The 26564-nt window shown below is 41.9% G+C and overlaps 1 protein-coding gene across 2 annotated transcripts in view; it reads left to right on the top strand.

Moving 5' to 3' along the window:
* The window catches only part of myom3 (myomesin 3), a 313022-nt gene that overhangs the window by 44847 nt on the left and 241611 nt on the right, over positions 1–26564 (top strand). The gene's annotated exons all lie outside the window — the stretch shown is intronic.

Here is a 26564-nt window from a genome sequence, read left to right as displayed (position 1 = left end):
CTGCACCTACTCCCCGAATAGTGACCAGACACAGAGGCTCTTTGGTACGGTGAAAGTCAATAATGCTGCTGCCTCACAGATCCAACATCTTCAGTTCAAATCGAGGGCCTGCTGCCTGTGTGGAGTTTGCATGTTCTTGTCGTACTAGCACAAGATTTTTTTCTGCATGCTCCAGTTTTTATCTGTTGTGATTATCTGTCACTCAAAGCATCAAAATGACACAAAAAAGGGAAAGTCTAACAACAAACAACGCTTACAAAGTACAGTACCAAAAACAAGTGAGAAAAAGTATGCTTGGTGTAAGATTCAGGTGTATTGGGGGACTTAGTTAACTGATTTGAAAGTTGAGCATGTTAAGTTTTTTCGATTCCTTCATCAAAGACTCGGAAATCATATTTTTGTTTATTAAATATTTTGTTTCCAATGAATGATATTCAAAAACAACACATCTGTTAGCAGACTACATTAAACACACACTTTTTAACAGTCCTTCAGAATGTTGTGTAGTGAAAAGCGGAGTACAAGTAAGCTCGTGGTCGCTCAGTGTCTTTCATACACAGCAGATTCCAACTCGATTGATGTGAAAATGGCATCAACTGATGTGATGTTACTAGCTGTGGTAGGTCTGTGACTAGTTGTACTTTTTTAATAGCAAAAAGGATCCTAAAGGATAAAAACTCCAAAAACCATCCAACAAGTATTTTGTATACTAAATACAGTCCCCTGTTTCTCAATCATGGATATAATACCAATCCACTCAGTTAAACAAATGAAAGATCAGCTAATACTCTAAAGCCAGTACCAAAAGAAAAATAACTATAAAATGAATAATCTATACTAATAAAAGGCAAAGCCCTCACTCACTCACTCACTCACTCACTCACTCATCACTAATTCTCCAACTTCCCGTGTAGGTAGAAGGCTGAAATTTGGCAGGCTCATTCCTTACAGCTTACTTACAAAAGTTGGGCAGGTTTCATTTCGAAATTCTACGCATAATGGTCATAACTGGAAGCAATTTTTTTCCATATAATGTAATGGAGTTGAGCTCGATGGCCGGAGGGGGGGGGCGGAGTTTCATGTGACATCATCACGCCTCCCACGTAATCACGTGAACTGACTGTCAATGCAGTACATAGAAAACAAGGAAGAGCTCCAAAAAGCGCTGAAGAAAACATGCATTATACAATTGAGAAGGCAGCGAAACAATAAGAAGCGACCGAGTCACACATACAACCATATTCATGAGTACAGCTACTTCGGAAACAAAACAAGGTGTAAACCTAAAGTTTAAATTAAGTTCATAGACAGGCTGCCGCTGGCGTTTGTCATGCCCACGGCTAATGCGAGATACAAGTTTAATGAGATGGCGCGGGATATAAACGAGAGTTTTGATCACTTTGTAACTAAGTTAAAATTACTGGTGAAGGGCTGTGCTTATGCACATTCCGAGAGACTGTGTTTGTGGGGGGATTGACAGTTAAGGCAGGTGGGGGAGTCACGTCATTATCTCCCCTCCCATTCACCTCATTTCGCTGTGAGCTGAACTCCGCAGCTAACGCAGTCTTGCGGAAGCAACTTTGTGACGCTGCTATCAAATACTCACAGAAAAATCCACAAGTTAATACACACACTGTCTCTAGAGTTTCTCTACACTCTGAATCCTCCAGGCACTACTTACAAAAGGTTACATTGACAATCGTGTTACGTTATTTTTAAAATGTTTCCTTTTCTTAGCACAAGCACAGCTGAGAAGCTTTGATGCATGTGCTCCATAACGCGTTAAAAAATAACGCATTTAATCACACTTTGCATTCCAAGCAAAGGGGAACTTCTGTCAATGCATGATTTCCTGGTACACCGATTACACTGACGCACACATCAGAGCTACAAAAATGTTAGAGTTGGAAGAAAGCACGTTGCTAGGACTGATTTGAGGAAAATTTCGTTTCAAAAGACTACCCTATGGAAGCCTCGATAAAAGCGTGGTTTTGTGTAAACTGTGCAAAAACGAGTTTCCATACCACCCAAGCACTTCAACCTTACGGTACCATGTAAATGCAAAACATGTTACAGTGAACACACAAACTGTGTATGCTGTTAGCACTAGCAGTAGCAGTTCGAGTACCAACAAAAGGTGTCGGCAGCCCAAACCTGATGAAATGACTGGCTTCAGGACCAAAATTAGTAAGTCAACATCAGTCAAACACATACAAGCATATTCATGAGTGCAGCTACTTCGGAAAGAAAGCACGGTGTAAACCTAAAGTTTAAATTAAGTTCATAGACAGGCTGCCGCTGGCGTTTCTCATGCCCATGGCTAATGCGAAATACAAGTTTAATGAGAGGACGCAGGATATAAACGAAAGTTTTGATCACTTTCTAACTAAGTTAAAATTGCAGGTGAAGGGGTGTGCTTATGCAAATTCCGAGAGACTGTGTTTGTGGGGGATTGACAGTTAAGGCGGGTGGGAGAGACATGTCATCATCTCCCCTCCTATTTACCTCATTTCGCTCTGAGCTGAGCTCCGCGGCTAACGGCGTCTTTCGAAGCAACTTCGTCACACTGCCACCAAATACTCCCAGAAAAATCCACAAGTTAATACACACGCTGTCTCTACAGTTTCTCCACACTGAATCCTCCAGGCACTACTTACAAAAGGTTACATTGACAATCGTGTTACGTTATTTTTAAAATCTTTCCTTTTCTTGGCACAAGCACAGCTGAGAAGCTTTGATGCATGTGCTCCATAATGCATTAAAAAATAACGCATTTAATCACACTTTGCATTATAAGCAAAGGGGAACTTTTGTCAATGCATGATTTCCTGGTACACCAATTACATTGATCAGCGCATCCCGAATTCATTTTAGCCTCGCACCACCTTGGTTTGAGAAGAAGTCTGAAAAAATATGAGGTTAACACAGAAAAACACATCACCAATTCAAGCTTTATGAATAATCGATTCACCATCAATAATTGTTTTGGTAAAGCCATACTCAGTGTAATCCTTCTTCTATTTAATTATTTTTCCGCCACTAGCCATGATTAAATGAACGGTTAAAAAGTAAGAGTGAAGTGCATAGCTGTGCCGGCCTTTGAGACGCTGACTGCACTTCTGCCTTAAGTCAAAGTGAGCACTTTTAATTTTTTTCATCCTCTCCCTGAGGTATAGCCCAGACCAGTGCAAACACGGGACCCCTTTTCTACACCGCGGCAAAGTAATATTAAGGCAATTCGAACTTTCTTTTGCACGTATACGATTATGAGGTCGTCAGCTCGGATTATGAAGACACGCACAGGAGTGGAGGACTGACAGTGCCATCACAGCCGATTAATGGCAGGGACGTCTCACCAGTCTACACAAGACCCACCGCGACTGTCCCCAAAAGGCGATCATATCGTCAGCAAACACATCTCTCTATACTATATAAAAGAAAAAGGCAACTTTCCTTTTTTTACACCTTTTTTCCTTTTATCCCAAACCAAAATCTTTCTCTCTTAACACTGCAGAGGACACAAAACTAATTTTCTTTAATTGCTGGTAATGCCGGTAAGGCACATTACCACAGGCACAAATTTGAACGTTCAAATAGAAAATGTAATTTCTATACCACAGCCGTCGTGTAGCGCCTTTCAAAAGGGATCTACTACCGAGAGATGATCCATATACATTTTAGCTGCTGTTAGTTACTTACCTGTTGTGTTACACAGTCTTTAAAATGTAGTTTACCCGCAACCACTCCAGTAGTGGTCAATGTAGCTGTACTTCTTAAAACGTTAATGTTTTACTGTTTAATAACTTATAGACTATATTTTATTATTTTTCCCTTGCACTCAGTGACCAAAGCTATACACACACATATAGACACATACATATATATACACATATATATACCTGTGTGTATGTTTGTATGTATGTGTATATATATATATATATATGCACACACACACCTATCTACATTATATATATATATACACACACACATACATACATACATACATACACACACATATATATAATTTGTGTGTGTGTATGTATGTATGTGTGTGTATATATGATGTAGATAGGTATGTATATATATATGTGTATATGTAGATATGTATATTGATATGTATATATGTATATAGATATATACTTTCTTTAACACATCTTCTCCGCTGCAAAGCGCGGGTATTCTGCTAGTATGTATATATATGTGGATGTATGTATATATATATATATATATATATATATGTATATATATATATATACTGTATATATGTGTATATATGTATATATATGTATATATGTATATATATATATATATATATGACAGCAACACTCATGACAATGACAATGTCAATCATGTTACGTTATTATTAAAATGTTTCCTTTTCTTTTTCATTACTTCTTTAACATACTACTTCTCCGCTGCGAAGCGCGTGTATTTTGCTAGTATTAGAATAAAATCACAATTGATATTACTCCACAAAAAGAGGAAAGCACCTGAAATAAGTACCCCATCTAGCTATTCATATTAGTTCAAACACATTAAAACTTTCTAAATAAGTCCGAACTATTAAAGGAACTAATTTATGGTGTAACGAGAATACCAAAGGTGACACTTATCTTAAATATTTAAATTTCAGTCTGAAAATAGACGGAAGAAAAAGCGGCTCTGCAGGTCATAACCCCAGCTCATTAACAAATGTTATACCACTAAGCCACTGTTTTAGCGCGGCACAAGCTGTGCCGCCCCCATGTTATCTTTAAATCACCTAGGGGGCTTGCATCTTCCCGTGTGATTAATGTGTGTGTCATCATCCAGAAGTACGTACGTCATGGTGACTGTGCCCACTGAAACTCTATCTTAAGGGGACAGGACACACAACTAAACAAAATACATCAACAAAAAATAATTACTAATCAAAGTAATACTCAAAAAGGATAGAGAACATAATATATACAATAAAAACGTTTAAACACCAACAAAAAGAACAAAATTAACGAAGCTATGTTTAAACCAGGGTTGAAGCCCAGACTAAAACATAGCATCGTCTCACATCCCAAAGACTTGTGTTTTAGGTTCTCAGTTGGGCTTTTTTTCATTCTTTTCTGCTACATAAAATGTGAGCTTCTCTTCAGTTTGCGAGGTCCAAAGCACCCGCGTTCCTTATTCCTCATCACTGCATTCTATGTATTGTACTTCCAGATGAACATTCATTGGTTGTCAGCTCTCATGCACAGATCCTGCCCCCACAAATAAAGACAGTTTCAAACCTGTTGTAAAGTAGTTGGAGTGAGTCGGTGGGCATGTCATATTTAACAACTGAGTGCCAACCTTCTAGCACAGTCCTGTTCACCCGTTTTTCAGATGGCCAATAGTGTGCTGCTTCAAGGAGCTGGCGCTGTATGAAGGGTTAACAGATATGGCAAGTTCAGCTACATTACCTGTCCTTTATTTTTCATTTTTTTGTTCTGTTGTGGTATGTAAAATGTGAGCTTTTTTTCTGCTTGCGAGGTCCAAAATGCACACGTTCATCATTCCTTGTCTCTGCATTCTATGCATTGTACTTCCAGACGAGCATTCATTCAGATGAGCATTCTAAGATTTCGTAACTGAAGGCTATGAATAAAAATTACTGGAAAAATCATTAAATAGGACATGGCTGTTACATAACGCAGGGTCATTTGATTCTTCCACATGTGCAAAATCTTAGGTTACATTCCTGCTGCCATCCTCTTCTGACCCGACTTTATGGAGTTTATCAGTTTTAATTTGCTTATCTCTTTCCAGTATCTTGTTCTGTGTAAATGAGCTGTGCCTATGAGTCCATGTGCTGCTGTCCACCATAATGGATTTGCTTACTTTGCCTAGTGCTACCATAATAACCCCTGGGTCCTTGTTACTCTGTAATGCACAAACAAGGTTCAGAAAATACAGGGAATGGTTGCTGTTTCCGACTACAAAAAAATGTCAATTTTTTTTATCAGCAAAAGTGCAAAAGCACTGCCAAGTCACGTTATGTGAGGGATTATCTCATTGTGAAAAAAGTCACATCGCAGTGAGCGGAGGAAATGAAAGTTAATAAATAAAATCAAGCACTCTCCTGCTCACCAAGCCAGAGCAAACATAAGCAAGAGAAAAAATCTAGCAAGCAGCTTTTTCTTGACACCAGGCTAGAAAGGTAAGATCAGGCCATGGTCAAACTGAAGCTGGTGCACCTATTATTCAGGTAAATGTTTATTCAGCTTTATTAACATAAACATTTACTTGAATTATTACATTATCTGTACTCTAAATGAATGCTGTGTTTATACTTTTGGCCTATTAAATGGCCTTGATGCCATTTCTATGTGGACTTTGCATGTTCTTCTAATGTCTTAGTGGATTTACTCTCACATCCAAAGGACGTTTGCTTCTCATTAACGTACAAATCTAACTGATTCTGTGACAATGGACTAATGGCTTCCTGCCTGTTATAATATAGACTCTTTGAATGTTTTTATGGGTTCATTTCAATCATTTTGAATGAACAAACAATACTTCTGGGATCTCAGATTTCATTTCTTATGTTCAACTTTGATTTCTCTGCTTTGTTTAATCGATTTAAATAAAAATATAAGCAGTTTGGATGCCTGTTTGTTTGTTTGCTAATCATGCTGAAACGACTGAAGTAGTTTGCACAAAATTTTGCACGTACCTTGCTGTTGGACCAACTAAAAATATAGGCTTAATGTTGTGCTATAAAGGGGTTGTTAAATTGGAGGAGGCAACTAGAAAACTGATACAGGGACTACAATTCCCATCAGGCAGCAGGAGTGTGCTGGTGTAGAGTCAAGGATATTGTTATCACCATGCATACAATTTTGTACCGACCAAAGTGGAATCTCATTGACCACGGTTACCTAAAGTGTTTCCTATTCAATTAATGTAGATAACAATTCCATTATCTTGCAGGACTACAGCTTTTGTCTAAGAGCACGATGTTTTGTAACATTGTGGATTATATTTAGCCATGCTGAATATCCAAAAGACAGTGTTCCCCCCTTTATTTATACCCAGGAAATTCCAGGAGCTTTGTCTAGTAGATTTGTAATATTTTGTGGCATATTGTCCACCATTGTGTATTTAAGGCCACTATTTTTTGCACTATTTTCGACAATGTCACATGTTTCTAGGGGTGTTTCCTCAGAGTTCATGAACTGGAGTTAATCGAGGCAAAGGCTTAAAAGGTCAGCTGAAAGGTCATTTCCTCCTCTGAATTGTGGCTACTAAAACCCTTTTCTCAAACATTCTTTGCTAATCATTTTACGGCTTTGTTTTTCTGGATCTGTGTGGTATAGCGGGGTCCACAGCCCAGTTTTTAAATAGATAATTGCCACACTTGTGACTTATAGAGGGGACATGATAGTGATGTGGAGGTTTCCTTGCTTAAGTGCACAGGTGAGGAATTGTCCGCATCCGTCATTGACACCAGGAACTGCTAATCACCACACCTGAGCCACATCCCCATTATGTATAGTAGGAGCGCAAGTGTGGAGGGGTAATAGAGAAAAAAGGATTGGAAAGAATGGAGGTTAAAGGAGGAAAACTGGTAAGTATTGGAGAAGTAAAGAGCTGGTGCGAGATAGAGAGAGCTAGTGATCAATAGGAGACTCACTGGTGTTTGCAGGCAGCTGGAAGGAGACCCCCTGGAAAGGGTGTTTGGCCGACACTCGGTGGCATTAAAGGAAGCGGTCACTCCAGCTGAGTGATCAAGGATCCGGAGTGACCCAGAAGGTGGTTGACTCGCCACATACAGTAAGGCCATTGTAGGCAGCGGGAGCCATGAAGGCTTAGGAGAGTGAACCCCAGTGTGAGAGCCCTGGCCATTGGCGAACCTAAGTCTCGGTCTGATGGAGCCCGGGACCAAAAGACAACCAGATGTAAAGGACAGCTGAGGTAGGCCGACTCCCCTGATGCAACGCCTGGATGGGAGAAGCAGGGTAGTCACCAGTAGAAAGAACAAACCGAGTTTTGTTTTTAAAAGGACTGCTTCCAGCCATTGTTTTAACCTTGGTTTTTAAAGGATCTACTTATTTATTTTAACCTCCACTTTTTCACTGGTTTTAACTGATTATATATTTGATATTTTGGAAATCCTCCACTGTTTATTTTGAACACTGTGTTGGTTTTGTTGTTTTAAATTAAAGCACTTTTGCACTTTTTTGCACCATCCCCTTTGCTTTGTTGTGTCCTCACTGATCAGCTCATCTGGTTACATTACCGACGGTGTTGGGTTCAAGAGCTTCCAAAAGGGAGATGGGAGCATTGGAGCAGAACCCGCATCGTCACAATCTGATATACTGCTAACAAAAATTCTGACATTGGTTATTCTTTTGTGTTTTGGCTTAGCACTTGTCCATATCTTCTGTTTTTTATTGATCTCCTGGTATTCTCTCAAATTATCATTAGCCTGATGACACAATGCTGCCTTTTACCTGCTGTGGTAGGCCCTTTCCACTTGTGATCCTGAAATTGAATGGAAGTGGATTCAGCAAGTTGATGGAAAATAAGACCGCTGTCAATAAGCTCTGCAATGGAATGACATCCCATTGAGAGATGGCACCTCACTTAACCCCAACTTTATAAGGATACTCTCCAATGGGAGAGGAAAAAAAAGGGAAAATATTGGATCAGAAAATAGAATTGATGAATGGCTTTCTGCAACAGCTATAGAAATACATGGATGAACGGAAATGGAAAGAAGAAGCAAACGAAAGATGATCTCAGTGTCAACAGAATTTGTTGCAAGATGTTAATGGAATGAATCGTTACATTTACAGCAAATTTGATTCTTCATTAAAATAACATATTGTTGATTGTGAAAAAGTCTGAAGTTGAAAATGCTCGTTATGTTAAAATGGTCATTTCTTGTTTTTTTTTTTTAGATTAGCACTGTAAATAAGACCAATTGTTCCATATATCCAACTCATTTGTAAATTGTTGGCCTACAGGATGGCAGAATATTATCACAAGAGTTGGATGAAAGGTGCCTACATGTTGAATACCCTCATGTTTAAAGACAAGGCATACAGTATTTGATGAATGGCACTGATGATAAAGTGACTGACTGGGAATGTGCTAGCACTCCATGTGACCAAAGCTAAAAACTCAAGTCTCACTGAATTTTAGGCCTCTCATTCTTAATGATTCAGTTTTATGGTGCAGAGATTCAAAGGTGGCATTCACTAATAGTATTGAAAGTTTTTTTTTTTTTACCCTTGAGTGAGTGATGGTTAAATTAAGTAAGAAGGTGCCTGGGAGGAAGAGATAGAGCAAGTAGTATAAAGGAGATAGACACGTCAAAGACACTCTAAGTAATTAAACTTAGAGTTATGAAAAATGACTTGAAAACAACTCTCATACTCTGAAAATGTCTGAAATACAGTGCCGGTCTCATTTTCACTAAATATAAATGGCTTCATGTTCTTATGGGATAATGTTCATCTACAAAGGGCCAACAGTGCCAGACCTTGCTCTTATAGCCTGCCAGACAAATACCATCTGTGCCCCAGTAACACATGTCTGGGTGATGTCTGGAAGGTGCCTCTAAACTCGACATTTCAAGTTTTGATCACTGATGGGTAACAGTCATGGAAAATTATATCAGCACATGTCCAAGTCAGTGCCTACATTGAACCATACAAAGGTCACACAGCATTGTTAGATTTAAAACAAAGGGAAACATTTGACATTGCAGTCTTAATTAAAAGAACTTAAAATTAAATGCATTAACTCTTGTAATTCCTACTAATCCTAACCTTAATTATGATAAAACTGCCTACCTTTTTAAGGAAACCTTAATTCCAGTTTATATTAATGCATTTTAATATCCAATTGACCATTCTCAAATCTGATTAATTCACTTCAGGATTGATGGAATGACATCCTATCATAAGCCACATTCAGTCACATTTTTCATACTCACTCGTACAAAGTTTATAAAAAGTATATAGTATATTTTATCTGTCTACAACATTGAGTCATTGTTTATTTATTTTGTATTTTTGACACTGATCAACAGAAAAAATACTTTTTAGTGTCAAAGTGAAAACAGATCACTGCAAAGTTCTCTAAATTAATTCTAAACATAAAACGCACAATAATTGATCTCATAAGTATTCACCCCTTTTATGTGACACCCCTAAATCATCAAGGGTGCAGCCAATTGGATTTAGAAGTCACATGATCAGTTTAAAGGAGATCAGCTGCCTGGAGTTTCAGTTTATTACAGTGTAAATGCTCCTGCATGTGGAAGAGCTGTCTCTATGATTGACTGCCTACACACTGAAGACAAAAACAACACTCCAAGAAACTCGGCGAAAAGGTGATTGAAAAGCACTAGTCATGGGATGGAGACAAGAAAATATCCCTTGGAGTCCAGTTAAACAAGTCATTAAGAAATGGAAAGTGTGTGACACAGCTGTAAATCTGAGTGATGGCGCGAGAAGCACCCTAGTAAGGTAGCCCACCAAGAGACCTAAGAGAATTCTGAAGGAGTTACAAGCTACAGTCGCTAAGATTGGTGAGACTGTGCAAACATGTAGCTCAGGTGCTTCACCATTTGGAGATTTGGAAGCTAAGAGAAAGCCACTGTAAAAAAAGGCACGTGACATCTTGGCTGCAGTTTCCCTAAAGGCACATGGGAGTGTCTGAAATCAGCCAGTTTGATGACACCAAAATTGAGCTTTTTGGCCATCAGACATAACAAGATGCTTGAACACTGCACATTATCAAAAATACACAATCTCTACCGTGATGTATGGTGGTTACAGGATTACGTTCTGGGAATGTTTCTCTGCAGCCATTCCTGGAAGGCTTGGGCTGCTAGAGGTAAAGAGAATGCAGCAAAATATGAGGAAATTCTGGAACAAAACCTGATGCAGTCTGCAAGGTACCAGCATCTGGGGAGACGATTTCTGTTCCTGCAACACAAAGACCCAAAGCACAAAGACAAAGCTACACAGGAACAGCTTCAAAACAACAGCATTATAGTCCTGGAGTGGTTGAGTCAGAGTTCTGATCTCAATCGAATAGAGAGGTTGTGGCTGGACTTGCAAATGGCTGCTCACTCATGATCCCTTTCAGGGTTTAAGCATTTTTACAAAGAAAAATGTAGAAAAACTGCAATGTCCAGATGTGCAAAACGGATGGAGAAAGAGGCTTGTGCGCAAAGACTCTCAGAGCTGCCAAGGGTGCATCTACTAGCTACTGACTGAAGGGGTGAATGCTTATGTGATCAACTATTTTGTATTTTATATTTGTGATTAATTTAGATCATATTGCAGAGACCAATTTTCACTTTGACATTATCTAATGGTGTCAACAAAATGTAAAACTTAAAAATGGAGGAGTACTTTTTATAGGCACTGTATATCTTCCAACATCCTCAAAGGCTGGTGCATCTTGAAGACTCTTAACTCACTCTGTGTGAATGTGGGTGTGTGCAGAAATCAGCCTTGTGATGGGCTGGCACCATTCCTGACATGTCTCATTGTTGCTGGCATAGACTCTGGACCCATGACCCTGAACTGGGTCAAGCTTGGTTAAGAATGGTATGTTGTGTTAATTAATGCATTACAAGTTTGGCAAGGTTTAAAGAGTATCCAGAGGTAAAAGTCATACAGATACAGGGAGAACATATAAACACTGCACAGAAAGTGATTGGGGCTGGAATTTGAAATCTTTCTTTCTTTTTCTTTCTTTCTTAGTCAGTTCTCTTAGGGCACAGTGGGTCACCCCAGCTAATTAGAAGAAAAGGTCACCCGTGACTTCTTAATGCGAATATCGATTTATAGCCTTCATCCAAATTTAAAAGCGCCTACGTGAGAGCAGCCCGCAGGCCGTTAGATAAATGTCCTTCCCATTAATATAATTACCCTATATCTTCCACTGCTTCCACAGCAGGATGGCAGCCACACACATTTCTTTCTTTTCTTTTCTGTTTTTTTTTTTTTCTGTTTTACATCATTAAATCCTCATTACTTATCTTCCTGTTCAATTTCCAGCCAGAAAAATTTTCCTCATTCTAACAAACAATCTTTGAGATGCCAATTTGTACAACTCCAGATCATGCAATTAAAACGGATGATTTCAATGTCAGACACTGGATTTTAATTGAAAGTGACAATTTTTGACAATCGGGTGCCATGCTGATGTAGAGCTTTAGGTGGTACGCTGGCTTTTTACCCCGAGACACCACAAAATAAGTACTGCATATATTTTCAAGTGAAAAAGGACAATGTTTCATGTGATCTTCTCTCCATCTGACAGTCTATGCTAACGTTTCGTGCTTTTTGCAGGCTTAGTGAAATTTCATCGTTCCCAGTTTGAACATTATAATTAACATTTGCTATGGAACACTTTCACATCAAACACTCGCCTCCTACACAGTGTGAACTAGCATCATGATGATTTACAGCTCCTCTGTAAAAACAGAATATTTGATTAAAATAAGGACAGGTAATTCAAGACAGGATACATTATGTAACTGGTAATGCCCACAGCAGGAAACCCTGCCGCATTACTGGGTGGAACAGACGTCTTTTCATATACTGTCGAATGCTTGATACCAATTGGCATGGATGTGCATGATTGTTATCTAAGCCCATTGAATTATATAACAGAACTTGTTAGTGTTATCTTTTATTACACTCTTTTATTTGTGGTGTGCTATATTAGTATTGAGCTGTTACATTGAAAGCAGAAGTGAAGCAGGTGGGGCTCTTATAATGAAACACAACCATAGCGCCCGAGTCACAGGCTGTCTCTCCCTCCCATAGTTCAGTTCTCAGACAGAACAACTGCACTTTTAACTTGTATACAGATGGCATGGCTGTTTAGCAGGCCACCATCTTCTTCACTGGCCTGCTAAAAGTTGTTGCTCAATGTTGTGGGATGTATGTCCTTTTTTTTAATTGATTTCAGTATTACTTGGAAAAATGATTAGAAGATGAGTTGAAAAAGAGAAATTACACAGAGTCTGAAATATTGTTCTCTTACAGCCTAGTTAGGACTTGAATTATACAACCTGCACAGATGCCCAGACACAGCCTTCAATTAAATTTCATTTGTAAATAATCGTATGTCACTTCCATGCTAAAGTTGTATTACAGTCTTGACATAAATGGTTTATACAAATATAAACTGTGCAATCTTGGACATAGTGCCCACTTATAGCAAGCATTTTGAGAATTCTATATGTACAAGACCCGAGTTCGCTTCCCGGGTCCTCCCTGCGTGGAGTTTGCATGTTCTCCCCGTGTCTGATTGGGTTTCCTCCGGGCGCTCCGGTTTCCTCCCACAGTCCAAAGACATGCAGGTTAGGTGGATTGGCGACTCTAAATTGGCCCTAGTGTGTGCTTGGTGTGTGGGTGTGTTTGTGTGTGTCCTGCGGTGGGTTGGCACCCTGCCCAGGATTGTTTCCTGCCTTGTGCCCTGTGTTGGCTGGGATTGGCTCCAGCAGACCCCCGTGACCCAGTGTTCGGATTCAGCGGGTTAGAAAATGGTTGGGTATATGTACAAGAGTACCAAATGCCAAAATATAATGCTTGAAACTTCTTCTAAATAGCGGAAGATTTTTTTTGTTCTTTATTTTGCCTTATACAATTTCTGTTAGTTTTCGCATGAGAGTGGCGCAGTGGTAGTGCTGCTGCCTCACAGTTAGGAGACCTGGGTTCACTTCCTGGGTCCTCCCTGTGTGGAGTTTGCATGTTCTCCCCGTGTCTGCGTGGGTTTCCTCCGCGTACTCCGGTTTCTTCTCACAGTCCAAAGACATGCAGGTTAGGTGCATTGGTGATTCTAAGTTGTGTATGTGTGTGCCCTGCGGTGGGCTGGTGCCCTGCCTGGGGTTTGTTTCCTGCCTTGCACCCTGTATTGGCTCCTGTGACCCTGTAGTTAGTATATAGTCGGTTGGATAGTTTTCGCATACCCCTTGGGGTCAAAGCGCAGGGTCAGCCATAGCACAGCGCCCCTAGAGCAATTGAAGGTTAAGGGCCCATCAGAGTAGGATCTCTTTTGGCAGTGACGGGGATTCGAAACCGGCAAACTTTGGGATACCAGCACAGATCCTTAGCCTCGGAGCCACCACTGGGGATACTGACAATTTCATTCAATAAGAACACAAGAAATTTAATACACAAACTTGTTTGTTTAGCTAATAGCTGTCTCAATTCTGAAGAATAAAAAAGTCTCCCAGATTCAGTTGCTGCATTGGACCGAATTCTGCCGAGATGCAGTCCCCATGATTCTGAGTGAATTAACTGGCCCTGGTGAATGGCATGATGTTAGATAAAATATGAATCCATGACTCTTTATATCATACTAGCAAAATACCCGCGCTTCGCAGCGGAGAAGTAGTGTGTTAAAGAAGCAATCAAAAAGAAAAGGAAACATTTTGAAAATAACGTAACATGATTGTCAATGTAATTGTTTTGTCACTGTTGTGAGTGATGAGTGTTGCTGTCATATATATATATATAAATATAAATATATATATATATATTTACACACACACACAAACATATATATATACATATCTATACATATACACATATATATACACACACACATATATACATACATATATATATCTACATATATATACTGTATATACATACATATACATACACACATACATACATACACACACATATATACACACAAATACATATATATATATATACATACACACACACATATATAAACATATATATACATATACATACATATCTACATATATACACACACAGCTATTTCAGATCAGTGCAATACGCTGTTTGTTAAAACGGATGACATCCGCTCTTATGTGCAAGTCTGCGTGGATATTATGAACTATCGATTTGTTCAAGTTCTATTTAAATTTTAAATAGAAGGAATTTTTATTTAGTCGACAGAAATATCTTTGGTAGGAATGGTAAAAACAGACAGGAATATTATTCCTGAATAAATCAACTCAAACCTTAAACAACTTATAATATTTTGCTCTCCATAAAAATATATCCTGTCTAAATTATACAAGTTAGAAATAAAGTAAACATTAAAAGAACAAACATTCAAATTTCTTTACTCTTATGTAATTTTATATTTTATAAAAATAAACTTAGATTTTAAATATCCCAAAAGATTTTGCTCTCCATAAAAATATATCCTGTCAAAATTATACAAATTCAAATATGAACATGCTGCATAACAAAACCTGGAAATATAAATAAAATGTGTTCCTTTCAGCAATAACAAATCAAATCATTCAGTTGTCTTTGCTCATATGTCATTTTAGAGCTGGATGCCTGGCATCTTTTTTTGGCCACAGGTTCGTTTCTGTTTGGTGTGAGGTTCTGTGTTGTGGAGATTCTCAGGATGGATTGCAGGTGCTCATCAGTGAGGCGACTCCTGTGTGCTGTTTTGTTAGTCTTCATCACTGAGAAGAGCTTCTCACACAGATATGTGCTACCAAACATGCACAAGGTTCGAGCCGCATGTAGACGGACTTTTTTTGTTCTTCAAAGTCACCAAAGCGCCGTGCAAACTCAGTGCGCCAGTTTATCAGCAAAGTGCGATTTGGGAACACCGTAGTGACGACTTGGTTTAACATTACTTGGTAACAGGGAAAGTGGGGCAAGTGGTTGTGTCTCCCATAAAAGCAGCCTCAATTGAAATCACTTTGTGATTGTGCACGGTAAAACGTCCGCTGAAGTGTCAGATTCTTATTTAATTCTTCTGCTTTCTGTATCTTCTGCATTGCATTCAGGTCTTTCAGGTTACCCTGATGTTTTGTCTCATAGTGCCGTTTTAGATTAAATTCTGTAATTACAGCCACATTAGCTCCACAAATGAGACACGGGTTCAGTAAACATATACTCAGCCTCCCATCGGTTTTTAAAGGCTCTATTTTCAGAATGAACTTTTCTCTTCAGCATCGTGTGAGCTAGCTTCGCAATAACTTGCAGCATCATAAGGTAGACTTGATTAACGCGTAAGTGTTCGGCAAGGCAGCTGAAGCACTGCATTATGGGATCTGTAGTTTATTGTGTTACCAGCGCTTCATATACCTGGGCTTTAATAACAATAATACAGTATATAAAATTATCTCGGGCGGATATAATTACGCCGGGCGGATGTGGCCCGCCCCTTGAGTTTGACACATATGGACTAAATAGAACTTGAAAAGATATATTTTTCAAATGTGATCGCGCAATTCAGATAGAGTTGACGCAAGACTACAGCCAGCATGCCTCAATGAGTCATCCTCCCCTCGCTCTTACTTTTTACCGTTCATCTAATGAATACACTGAGTATGGCTTTACCAAAACAATCATTGATGGCGAATAAAGTATCCATTATTCGAGTATGTAGATCGGGTTAAATATATATATATATATATATATATATATATATATATATATATATATATATATATATATATATATATATATATATATATATATATATATTTGGTCCCCGGCCGGGGCTGGAGCCCGTCCGGGATGCCCAGGAGGATGTGAGGAGGGCTTGTGCCTCCTCCAGACCGTGAGGGGGCGTCCGTCCTGGTTCTGTTGGGGGCCACGGGTCGAGGGCATGGAAGCCCTACCCTGTAGGGGCCCGTGGTCACCGCCAGGCGGAGCCCCAATGCCGGTTTATCCCGTACGGTCCTCGGCTGGAGCCTGGCCGGGGCGCTTTGGAGGACCGGAGGAGGGCGAGTGCCTCCTCCAGACCGAGTGGGGGCGGCCATCCTGGTTATGCAGGGGGCCTCGGGTACAGGGCTTGGAAGCCCAGCCCTGTAGGGACCCGTGGCCACCGCCAGGCGGCGCCCAGTGCCTGTTTATTCCGGGAGCCCGGCACTTCCGCCACACCAGGAAGTGCCGGGGGGAAGACGACAGGGGACGCCCGGACGGCTTCCGGGTGCACAGCCGGCATTTCCGCCACACGGGGGTGTGTCCGCGGGAGATTGCCGGGGAGCAGCTGGAGCCCATCCGGGTTCCTATAAAAGGGGCCGCCTCCGTCCAGTCGTTGACAAGAGTCGGGTGGAAGAGTGGCAACGTCTGGAGGAGGAAGGAGGCGGTGGGAAGAAAAGAGAAAGTGAAAGAAAAGAGAAGAAGAAAAGAGAAGGCATTGGAGTGGCCTGGACTAAGGAGTATTGGGGTTGGTGAGCAGAGTTATATAAAGGAATAATGAAAAATAAACCAGTGTTTGTGGGTGACATTGACGTGTCTGCCTGTCTGTGTCCGGGGCGAGGTTCACAATGGCGCCCAACGTGGGCCCCTCTGTCTGTGCCAAGACGGGGACCCCAAAATAAAAATTTTGTGAACGGCCCGGAGCAGCAGGCAACCCCGCACCGGTTTCGAGGGTGCGAGGTGCTCACGGCTCCCGAAAGACGCGAAATTCCCCAGATCGCCACCGGAATGCGGTCGGATGCCTACCTGGTGCGGCAAAACTTCAGTGGACGTTGCAGGGGTACAGCGGTCTCCTGTGTGGCTGCTGCCCATGAAGACGTCCGGGACAGCGTGGCGTATGTGAAGTCCATGCCGGGGCGGGTGCCTCGGTCAGAAGGAATCCGGGACGTAAGGTCCCTGCTTGCCGACGGTCGGCCCGGTAGGGCACATCAGAACTCGCGTTTAGCAGGCAGGAGCTTCCCGGGTCCAAACGGAGGGCAATCGCGCCGATCCACGGCGCTTTGTGGTCACCACGACGGCGAAAGAATCTGCCATGGAGAAGGCACTGCAACCCGAAGAGCCGGAATGGCGTCGCACCAGGAGGAGAGGAGCCAAGATGGCGGACCGGAAATTCTTCCCTGAGACGGGCACGGATTGGACGGGTGTCTTGTGTGCCCGCCAATGATTGTATAGAGGCGGGACCAGGAACGTCCATCTCGTGCCAAGGAGAGACCCGATTGGGCTGGAGAAGCCTCACAGGAAGCAGGCGGCGAAGACTGACAAGCAGGTAGGTCAATCGTCAACTGACTTTCTGTGCTTGTCAATGTTGCAGGTGCTAGGTGCCATCCAGGCTGAACTGCTAAGTCTGAAGGAGGCGGCGGCGCGCCAGTGACGTCAGAAAGGCGCGACGCTGAAATCTTTGACGGACTGGTACCGCGGAGACGGTAAGTGGAATCGACTCCAGTACAGCATAAAGGAAAGCCCACCGAACTCGGCCGTGATCCGAATGAACGGTATCAAGTAGGGGCTGTCCGACACTGCAGGCGTCGGTGAATTCTGTATGCAAGGGAGGGAGTGAAAGCGAAAGGGTTAGCAGGACACGGGCTGATGAGTGCCCTGGGTCCTAGCGCCCGATACCCCAAGCCTGCAACAGTCTCCCGTCGCTCTATAGGGACGCAAACCGGACAGGGTCTGTACCTTTCCCATAGGCAGACTCAAGCCGTTATAGCGTCCCAAAATAAAAAGGGGAATCGAGGGGTGAGTGCCGATTTCCCCGATAGGCAAGGTCGTCCTCTGTGCGGGCAGAGGAGATCCCCTGGGCGGCTGGGCGGGCTGCCTGCGAGAGCGGTGCCGCGCACAACGAGCGGACGGGCATGGAACCTGCGACGGAGGACTTCAGCAGGCAAGTCAGGGGCTGTCGGAAGGGCGGGAGCACTGCGGTGCGGAGACCGGCAGGGCACTCGGGTGAGTGTCCTTGCAGTGCTTCTGGCCCTCTTTTTCCTTTTCCACAGGCACGAAGCCCGACGGCGCTGGGGACGGCGTCGTCAGGGACCTGCCCTCCTGAAACGGGCCGCTCCGCGGGAGAGCTCCACGCCGGGAGGCCAATAGTGTCCCGGCTGCGGGAACAGCGGGGCGAGCGCGCGCAGACCATGGGGGCACGTTTGCGCGGAGGGGTGCGAGCGGATGTCCCAGGGTGCCGTGTTGGGCCCTGGGGACATAGTAGGACCCTCACCGGGGACGTGCTGCCCTTTCGGGTTGTGCCGTTCGGACTCACGTGTCCTCGCTAGCGGTGGGGCACTGTGGTCCCCGGCCGGGGCTGGAGCCCGTCCGGGATGCCCAGGAGGATGTGAGGAGGGCTTGTGCCTCCTCCAGACCGTGAGGGGGCGTCCGTCCTGGTTCTGTTGGGGGCCACGGGTCGAGGGCATGGAAGCCCTACCCTGTAGGGGCCCGTGGTCACCGCCAGGCGGAGCCCCAATGCCGGTTTATCCCGTACGGTCCTCGGCTGGAGCCTGGCCGGGGCGCTTTGGAGGACCGGAGGAGGGTGAGTGCCTCCTCCAGACCGAGTGGGCGGCCATCCTGGTTATGCAGGGGGCCTCGGGTACAGGGCTTGGAAGCCCAGCCCTGTAGGTACCCGTGGCCACCGCCAGGCGGCGCCCCAGTGCCTGTTTATTCCGGGAGCCCGGCACTTCCGCCACACCAGGAAGTGCCGGGGAAGACGACAGGGACGCCGGACGGCTTCCGGGTGCACAGCCGGCATTTCCGCCACACGGGGGTGTGTCCGCGGGAGATTGCGGGGAGCAGCTGGAGCCCATCCGGGTTCCTATAGGGGCCGCCTCCCTCCAGTCGTTGACAAGAGTCGGGTGGAAGAGTGTCAACGTCTGGAGGAGGAAGGAGGCGGTGGGAAGAAAAGAGAAAGTGAAAGAAAAGAGAAGAAGAAAAGAGAAGGCATTGGAGTGGCCTGGACTAAGGAGTATTGGGGTTGGTGAGCAGAGTTATATAAAAGAATAATGAAAAATAAACCAGTGTTTGTGGGTGACATTGACGTGTCTGCCTGTCTGTGTCCGGGGCGAGGTTCACAATATATATATATATATATATATACATATATATATACATATATATATATATATATATATATATATATATACCCGCATATCGCAGCGGAGAAGTAGTGTGTTAAAAAATCACTGATGGCGAATAAAGTATCCATTATTCGAGTATGTAGATCGGGTTATATATATATACATACATATATATATATATATACCCGCGTCGCAGCGGAGAAGTAGTGTGTTAAAAAAGGTAGAAAAAGAAAAGGGAACATTTTAAAAATAACGTAACATGACTGTCAATATACAGTATTTGTTTTGTGAGTGTTACTGAGTGTTGCTGTCATCAAGGATTTGATTATCATTATTTCTTTCAATCAGGTTCGTATTTGTAGGATGTGTTGTGTTCAAGTTACATTCCGTGTTTGTCAATCGTTGTAAAGATGACAGGTTTCATTCATCGATTCATTTCTTACTGCATCAATAAACAGCTCGTCTTCTTCTCTATCTGAGACCTGACACACTGCATGCACGGTTTTTTTTACACTGTCTTCCTTTAGCGGGACATTGACTTTTTCCACCGTGTGCTTTGTTTCCACAGTAGCTGCATTTATGAATATGCTTATCAGACGCTTCATATTTTTTGCTGCCTTTTCAATTGTGTAATTCGGTTTTTGTTCAGCGCTCTTTGGAACTGTTGCTTTTTATCTGTGCACTGCGTCAGTTCACGTGAGCCACTCGGTGTACATGCATCGAAGTTTCCCAGCTGTGCTGGTGCCATCTTGTGCTATGTCCATGGCTGTATTTAATGTTATCTTAGTCCTGGCACTTAAAACTTTCTCTCGCAGTTTCGCTGAGTTTGTGTCAAACACCACCCTGACCATCTCATCTTCCTCTCCATAAGCACTGTCCTTCACCCGTGAATATTTACCCGTGGCAGTTTGCTATTGGATTGCCGCTGACGGACGGCCTTATATGGGCAGGCACTAAATTACAAACACCAGCGGCAGCCTGTCTATGAACCTAATTTAAAGTGTAGGTTTACATCGTGCTTTGTTTCTGAAGTAGCAGAACTCATGAATATGATTGTATATGTCACTCGCTCGCTTCTTATTGTTTCGCTGCCTTCTCAATTATATAATGCATGTTTTCTTAAGCGCTTTTTTGAGGTCTTCCTGGTTTTCTATGTACTGCGTGATTACGTGGGAGGCGTGATGATGTCACACGAAACTCCGCCCCCACGGCGTTGAAGCTCATCTCCATTACAGTAAATGGAGAAAAACTGCTTCCAGTTATGACCATTACGCGTAGAATTTCGATATAAAACCTGCCCAACTTTTGTAAGGAAGCTGTAAGGAATGAACCTGCCAAATTTCAGCCTTCCACCCACACGGGAAGTTGGAGAATTAGTGATGAGTCAGTGAGTGAGTGAGTGAGTGAGTGAGTGAGTGAGTGAGTGAGTGAGTGAGGGCTTTGCCTTTTATTAGTATAGATTAGCTGTGTTACCCGTCTAAGGCCAATTGAAATTGAGGTAGTTTGAAGTGAGCCGTCTATTGGAATGTACTTTTTATCGCATGTAATAATAAAATGCATTGAATTTTGTCATTCCAACTGATGTTACATCAAAAACATTTATATTAATAAAATCCTTTACACCATCTTTTGGAATGACAAATGCAATGCTTGTCCCTGTTGTATGCCATTTGGTGTGGGATTTGTAAAAACAGTGTTAATGTTTGGGATGTGCAATCTGTTGGAATGACAAATGAAAGGCATTTTATTATTACAAATGTTTGTGGTGCACCATCTGTTGGATTGACAGGGACATAGCAACTGGACATACACACAGGCACTTATCGTTTTATTAAGATGGATGGCATCTTTCTCGGTGCACATCAAAAACAACACTCAAATCAAACAAAAACATAACGCATAACAACAAACTACTGCATATGTTAAGCATGGGCTCAATAAGAGACATCATGAGTTAGCAATGTCAACGAGTTAAGTTAATGCAGACTGAGCAGTGTCTGCCACTTTCAGGCAACAAAATAATAATTTGGAAACATTGCCATGAGATTATCAAAGGATACTGTAGAGATCAGACTGTACATGCACCTTACTGATTTCATATACGTTCCCTATAAAAAGTATTCACCCATCTGGAAGTTTCGTATTCTATTGTTATAAAACATTGAATCATGGTAAATTTTATTTGGCTTTTTTGGCACTGAGTAAACAGAAAAAGACTCTTTAATGTCAAACTGAGAACATATTTTTGCAAAGTGGTCTAAATTACTTACAATTTTAACTCTTTGACGGCTGAATATTTTTTCAGAAAATAGTCCCTGAAAAGCAATGGTTTCACACAGAAATCAAGATTAAACGTCTGTTGCTGCATGCTGTGGCTGCCAGTTTGACAAGAATGTGCGGCAGGCTTGCTGCCAAGCTGTCTTCACGTGGCTGAGGTAGTCTCTACCTCTTATCCTTGTTAAGTGGCACTCCTCCCTGGTGAACATTACCTTTGGCGTATCAGCTACATGAACCTGTTCAACACCATGATTAGCTGGGGACCAGTCAACTGAAGCTGGAACCTCACATTCGTTTTCGATCACTTGTATCAAAATTAGACTCCGACAAGACATAATCCAGTTCAGAGATAATAGGCAAAATGTCGTCTACGCAGTAGTTTGCTTTATGCAATCACTTTGATCTCTCACCAGCTGTCACTGCCATTTTTGCTGTTGTTTGCGCCTTGCTACTCATGGGAGCACAAGAAATTTTGGTCAAACCAATGAAGTTAACTTTCCTTCGAGCAACGAGAGTCCAACTAAAACATAACAGTTGGCTTTTTCCACAATGTTCAGTTGATTACCATCATTAACTCCTCCTTTTGACAAAAGTTGACATCAGCCCTGAAAGAGTTAAAATACAAAATCATTGGTCACATAAGTTGTCACCCCTTCAAGTCAATATTTAACAAATGCAGCTTTGACGGCCTTGAGTCTGAATGCACAGGTCTCTGTCATCTTTGCCTATCAGCGCACTGCCACTTTTTCCTGCATTCTTCTTTGCAAACCTGCTCAAGTTGTGTCAAGTCACATGGGGATTGTGAGCGAACAGCCTTTTTCAAGACTAGCCACAAAGTCTCATTGAATTGAGATCTGGACTCTGACTTGGGCACTCCAAGGCATTAACATTGTTGTTTTGAAGCCATTCCTGTGCAGCTTTAGCTTTATTGCTTGGACTCGTTGTCTTGTTGTAAAACAAATGATTTTCCAAAGCATAGGTTTCTTGCAGACTACTGTTATATCAGGTCCCCCAACTGGATTTCACCCAATTTTGTTGCCTTAATTTTCCCCTCTATGTTCACAAGCCTTCCAGGGCCTGCTGCAGAAACACATCCCCAAAGTATGATGTTGCCACTCCAGAACCGTGCTTCACAGTGGAGCTGGCGTGTGTTTGATAATGTGCAGTGGTGTTCAGTTTGATGACCAAAAAGCTCAGGTTTGGTCTTATCAGATTATTGGACCTTCTTCCAGCTATCTTTAAAGTCTTCCATGTTTATCTCTAGCTGAGATCTCATTACTGTTTTTTTTCTTTGACACTTTCCCATAAATCTGAGCTTTCTACTCTCCCTCACTACTCTTCTTCTTGCACAATCACTCAGTTTTTGTGGCTGGCCTCCTGTAGGCAGCTTTACAGCTGTGCCATACTCTTTCTATTTCTTAAAGATTGATTTAATTGGACTCCAAGGGATATTCTGTGACTATTTTCTTGTCTCCGTCCCCCCAAATTATGCATGTCAGTCACCATTTCACGGAGTTGCTTGGAGTGTTCTTTTGTCTTTATAGGTCTTTGTAGTTTAGGCCATTTTTGCATTGTAGGTTAGGTTACCATACTGACTCTCCACAAGTTGATCCTTCCAGATAAGGTACATTTATTCTACAACTAGCTGTGCTACCCATCTAAAACGAGTTGAGATCAATGCAACAAATGTAGACCTTAGCATTAATGTTTTCAGTGCACCATCTATTGTAGTGTATGCTGTAATTAATGTATAAATAACAACATTTATTTATCTATGCATCCATTTTCCAACCTGCTATATCCTAACTACAGGGTCATAGGGGTCTGCTGGAGCCAATCCCAGGGCGCAAGGCAGGAAACAAACCCCAGACAGGGCGCCACCCCACCACAGGGCATACACACACACACACACACCAAGCACACACTAGGGACAATTTAGAATTGCCAATGCACCTAACCTGCATGTCTTCAGAGTATGGGAGGAAACCAGAACGCCTGGAGGAAACCCACGCAGACAAGGGGAGAACATGCAGGGAGGAACCCGGGAAGTGAACCTGGGTTTCCTAACTGCGAGGCAGCAGCGCTACCCACTGCGCCACCATGCCACCCACATTTATTTATATAGCACATTTTCATATAAACAATGTAGCTCAAAGTGCTTTACATGATGAAGAAAGAGAAACAAGACAAAATAAATAAGAATTAAAATTAGGGAACACTAATTAACACAGAATAAAAGTAAGGTCCAATGGCCAGGGAAGACAGGAAAAAAAAATCTGTAGGGGTTTCATGCCACGAGACCACCCAGCCCCCTCTAGGCATTCTACCTAACATAAATGACCTCAATCAGTCCTCAATAAAAAAACAGTTATCATTCAAACAGATGGTACATCACAAACACTGTTGCAATAAAATGCACTACACATGTTTGTGATGTAATGACAAACACAATCCATCTGTCCCTGTTATGTGCCATTTGGTATGGGATTAATAAAACCGGTGTTTATGTTTGTGATGCACCATCTGTTGGAATAACAAATGCAATACATTTTATTACTACAAATTTTTGTGATCCATCATCTGTTGGAAAGACGTAGGAACAGGATGGACACACATACACAGACATTTGTTCTTTTGTTAAGGTGGATTAATTAAGATCCCAGACAGGTGATCTCCACTGAACTAATTGTGTGACGTCCAAACCCAATTGGCTGTACAAGTGATGACTGAGTGTGTCATATTAAAGTGGACAAATGCTTATGCGATCAGTTTTTGTGTGTGTGTGTGTTTTTTATCACTGTGTTGAATTTAAACTACTTTGGAGAGATCTGTTTGTACCTTGACATTAAAGGGTCTTTTTTGTTTATCAGTGCCAAAAAAGCCAAATTAGATCTGCTGTTATTCAGTGTTGTATAATAATAAAATTTGAAAACTTTCAAGGTGGTAATATTTTTAATAGGCAATGTATTGGACGTATTTTGGTACATTTTTAACTTATGTGCATTTATTATTGTCTTAATTTACATATAATGTTTTATATACTGTATATTATTGGTTTAACATTTCCACAACATTTTGCTAGCAGTAGGCTATTCAGTAGGTGAATCTGCTCTTCCTATTTATATAATTGATTTCTCTCTCTCTGTGTCAGGCTCATATGTGCAGACAGTGCGGTTAGAAGGTAGACAAGTGGCAATGCTTGACATCTGAGTGCAGTTCAAAGTGGCAGCGCATCAGACCAAAGACTGAAGCGGTCTGGAATGCAGTAGATTAATGTGTGGTATGAATGGGTCAAAGTTTTGATGCATTGTATGATGGTTATATAGATGAAAGGAGTAGATGGAGGTTGCTATGGCTTAGTAGAGCAGCAAACATTTCTACATTTGATCCAAGGCAACTTACAAGAGTAAGATAAAGTAAACCTTTAATCAGTCCACTACAGGAACATTCAGACAAAAACCCATCCATCCCTTCTAAATACATTAAAATGAAGTCATCAGGTTTCTGAATGCATGTGTTGCATTGCTGGGTTTTAGAGCCCAATATTATCATCAGCCCTGACACATACACTGGCAGCACTGGGCACAAGTCAGGAACCAATCTCAGATGGGGTTCTAGTCCATATGAGGGTATACTTGGGCACATATACACCATCACACCACTTAACTGAAAGTGAGGGAGGAAACCTGATTATCTAGACCCCCTCCAACCCATTCACCTCATGTATACATAGATTTTCTATGAGTCTCAAAGTTTCTACCTATATTATGAAAATATGCATATTTCTTAATTCAATAAATGGTACTGTGCAGAACACAAGGTATATACTGTATCTATTGTTAATCAAACAGCTGAACAATCATATAATATTAAAAACATAAATTACTGATACTGGTATTACACTTATGCACATGAAGAACTGGACAATAGCAAACTCAAAATGACCCTTCTTGTCCTTTGTGCCTTGCCATATATAGAAATCTCCCCAGTGCTGAGGCGATGGGCCACGGCTAGTAAAGGCACACACAATTAGCAATGGATGGGTGTGAAAAGTGCAGGTGTTATTATTAATTACATCTGAACAGGGGTTCAAATTCAAATATATAAAAAATAAGTATACAATCTTCTTCAATTCAACAAATAATTGAATAAATAAATAAATAAATAAATAAATAAATCCATCCATCCATCCATTATCCAACACGCTATATCCTAACTGGCGCGTTTGTTAGCACACCCCGAGCCAGACACAACTCCTTTCTCCTGCCTCCATCAGTGTCTGCAGGCTCCTGGAGTGCTTGAAGCGCCATTTCTTCTGAGTCCCCACAGGGCCCTTAACCCCTCTGCCACGGTATGTCAGCCACGCTGCTACCTTGGTTTTTTTTCTCACTCTTTTCCTTCACCGCTCTCCTGTACAGTACTTCTACTTTCACCTTTTGCTTTCTTGTCTGGCTTTCCTTTTTATACCTCCATGGGTGCAGCCCCTCAAATGCAAACCACTGGAAGCTAATGGAGCAATCAAGAC

This window comes from Polypterus senegalus, chromosome 17 (genome assembly GCF_016835505.1).
Source record: "Polypterus senegalus isolate Bchr_013 chromosome 17, ASM1683550v1, whole genome shotgun sequence".
In the NCBI taxonomy this organism is placed as follows: Eukaryota; Metazoa; Chordata; class Cladistia; order Polypteriformes; family Polypteridae; genus Polypterus; species Polypterus senegalus.
The sequence above is the reverse complement of the archived record's forward strand: the minus strand, read 5'-3'. Positions and strand labels throughout refer to the sequence as shown.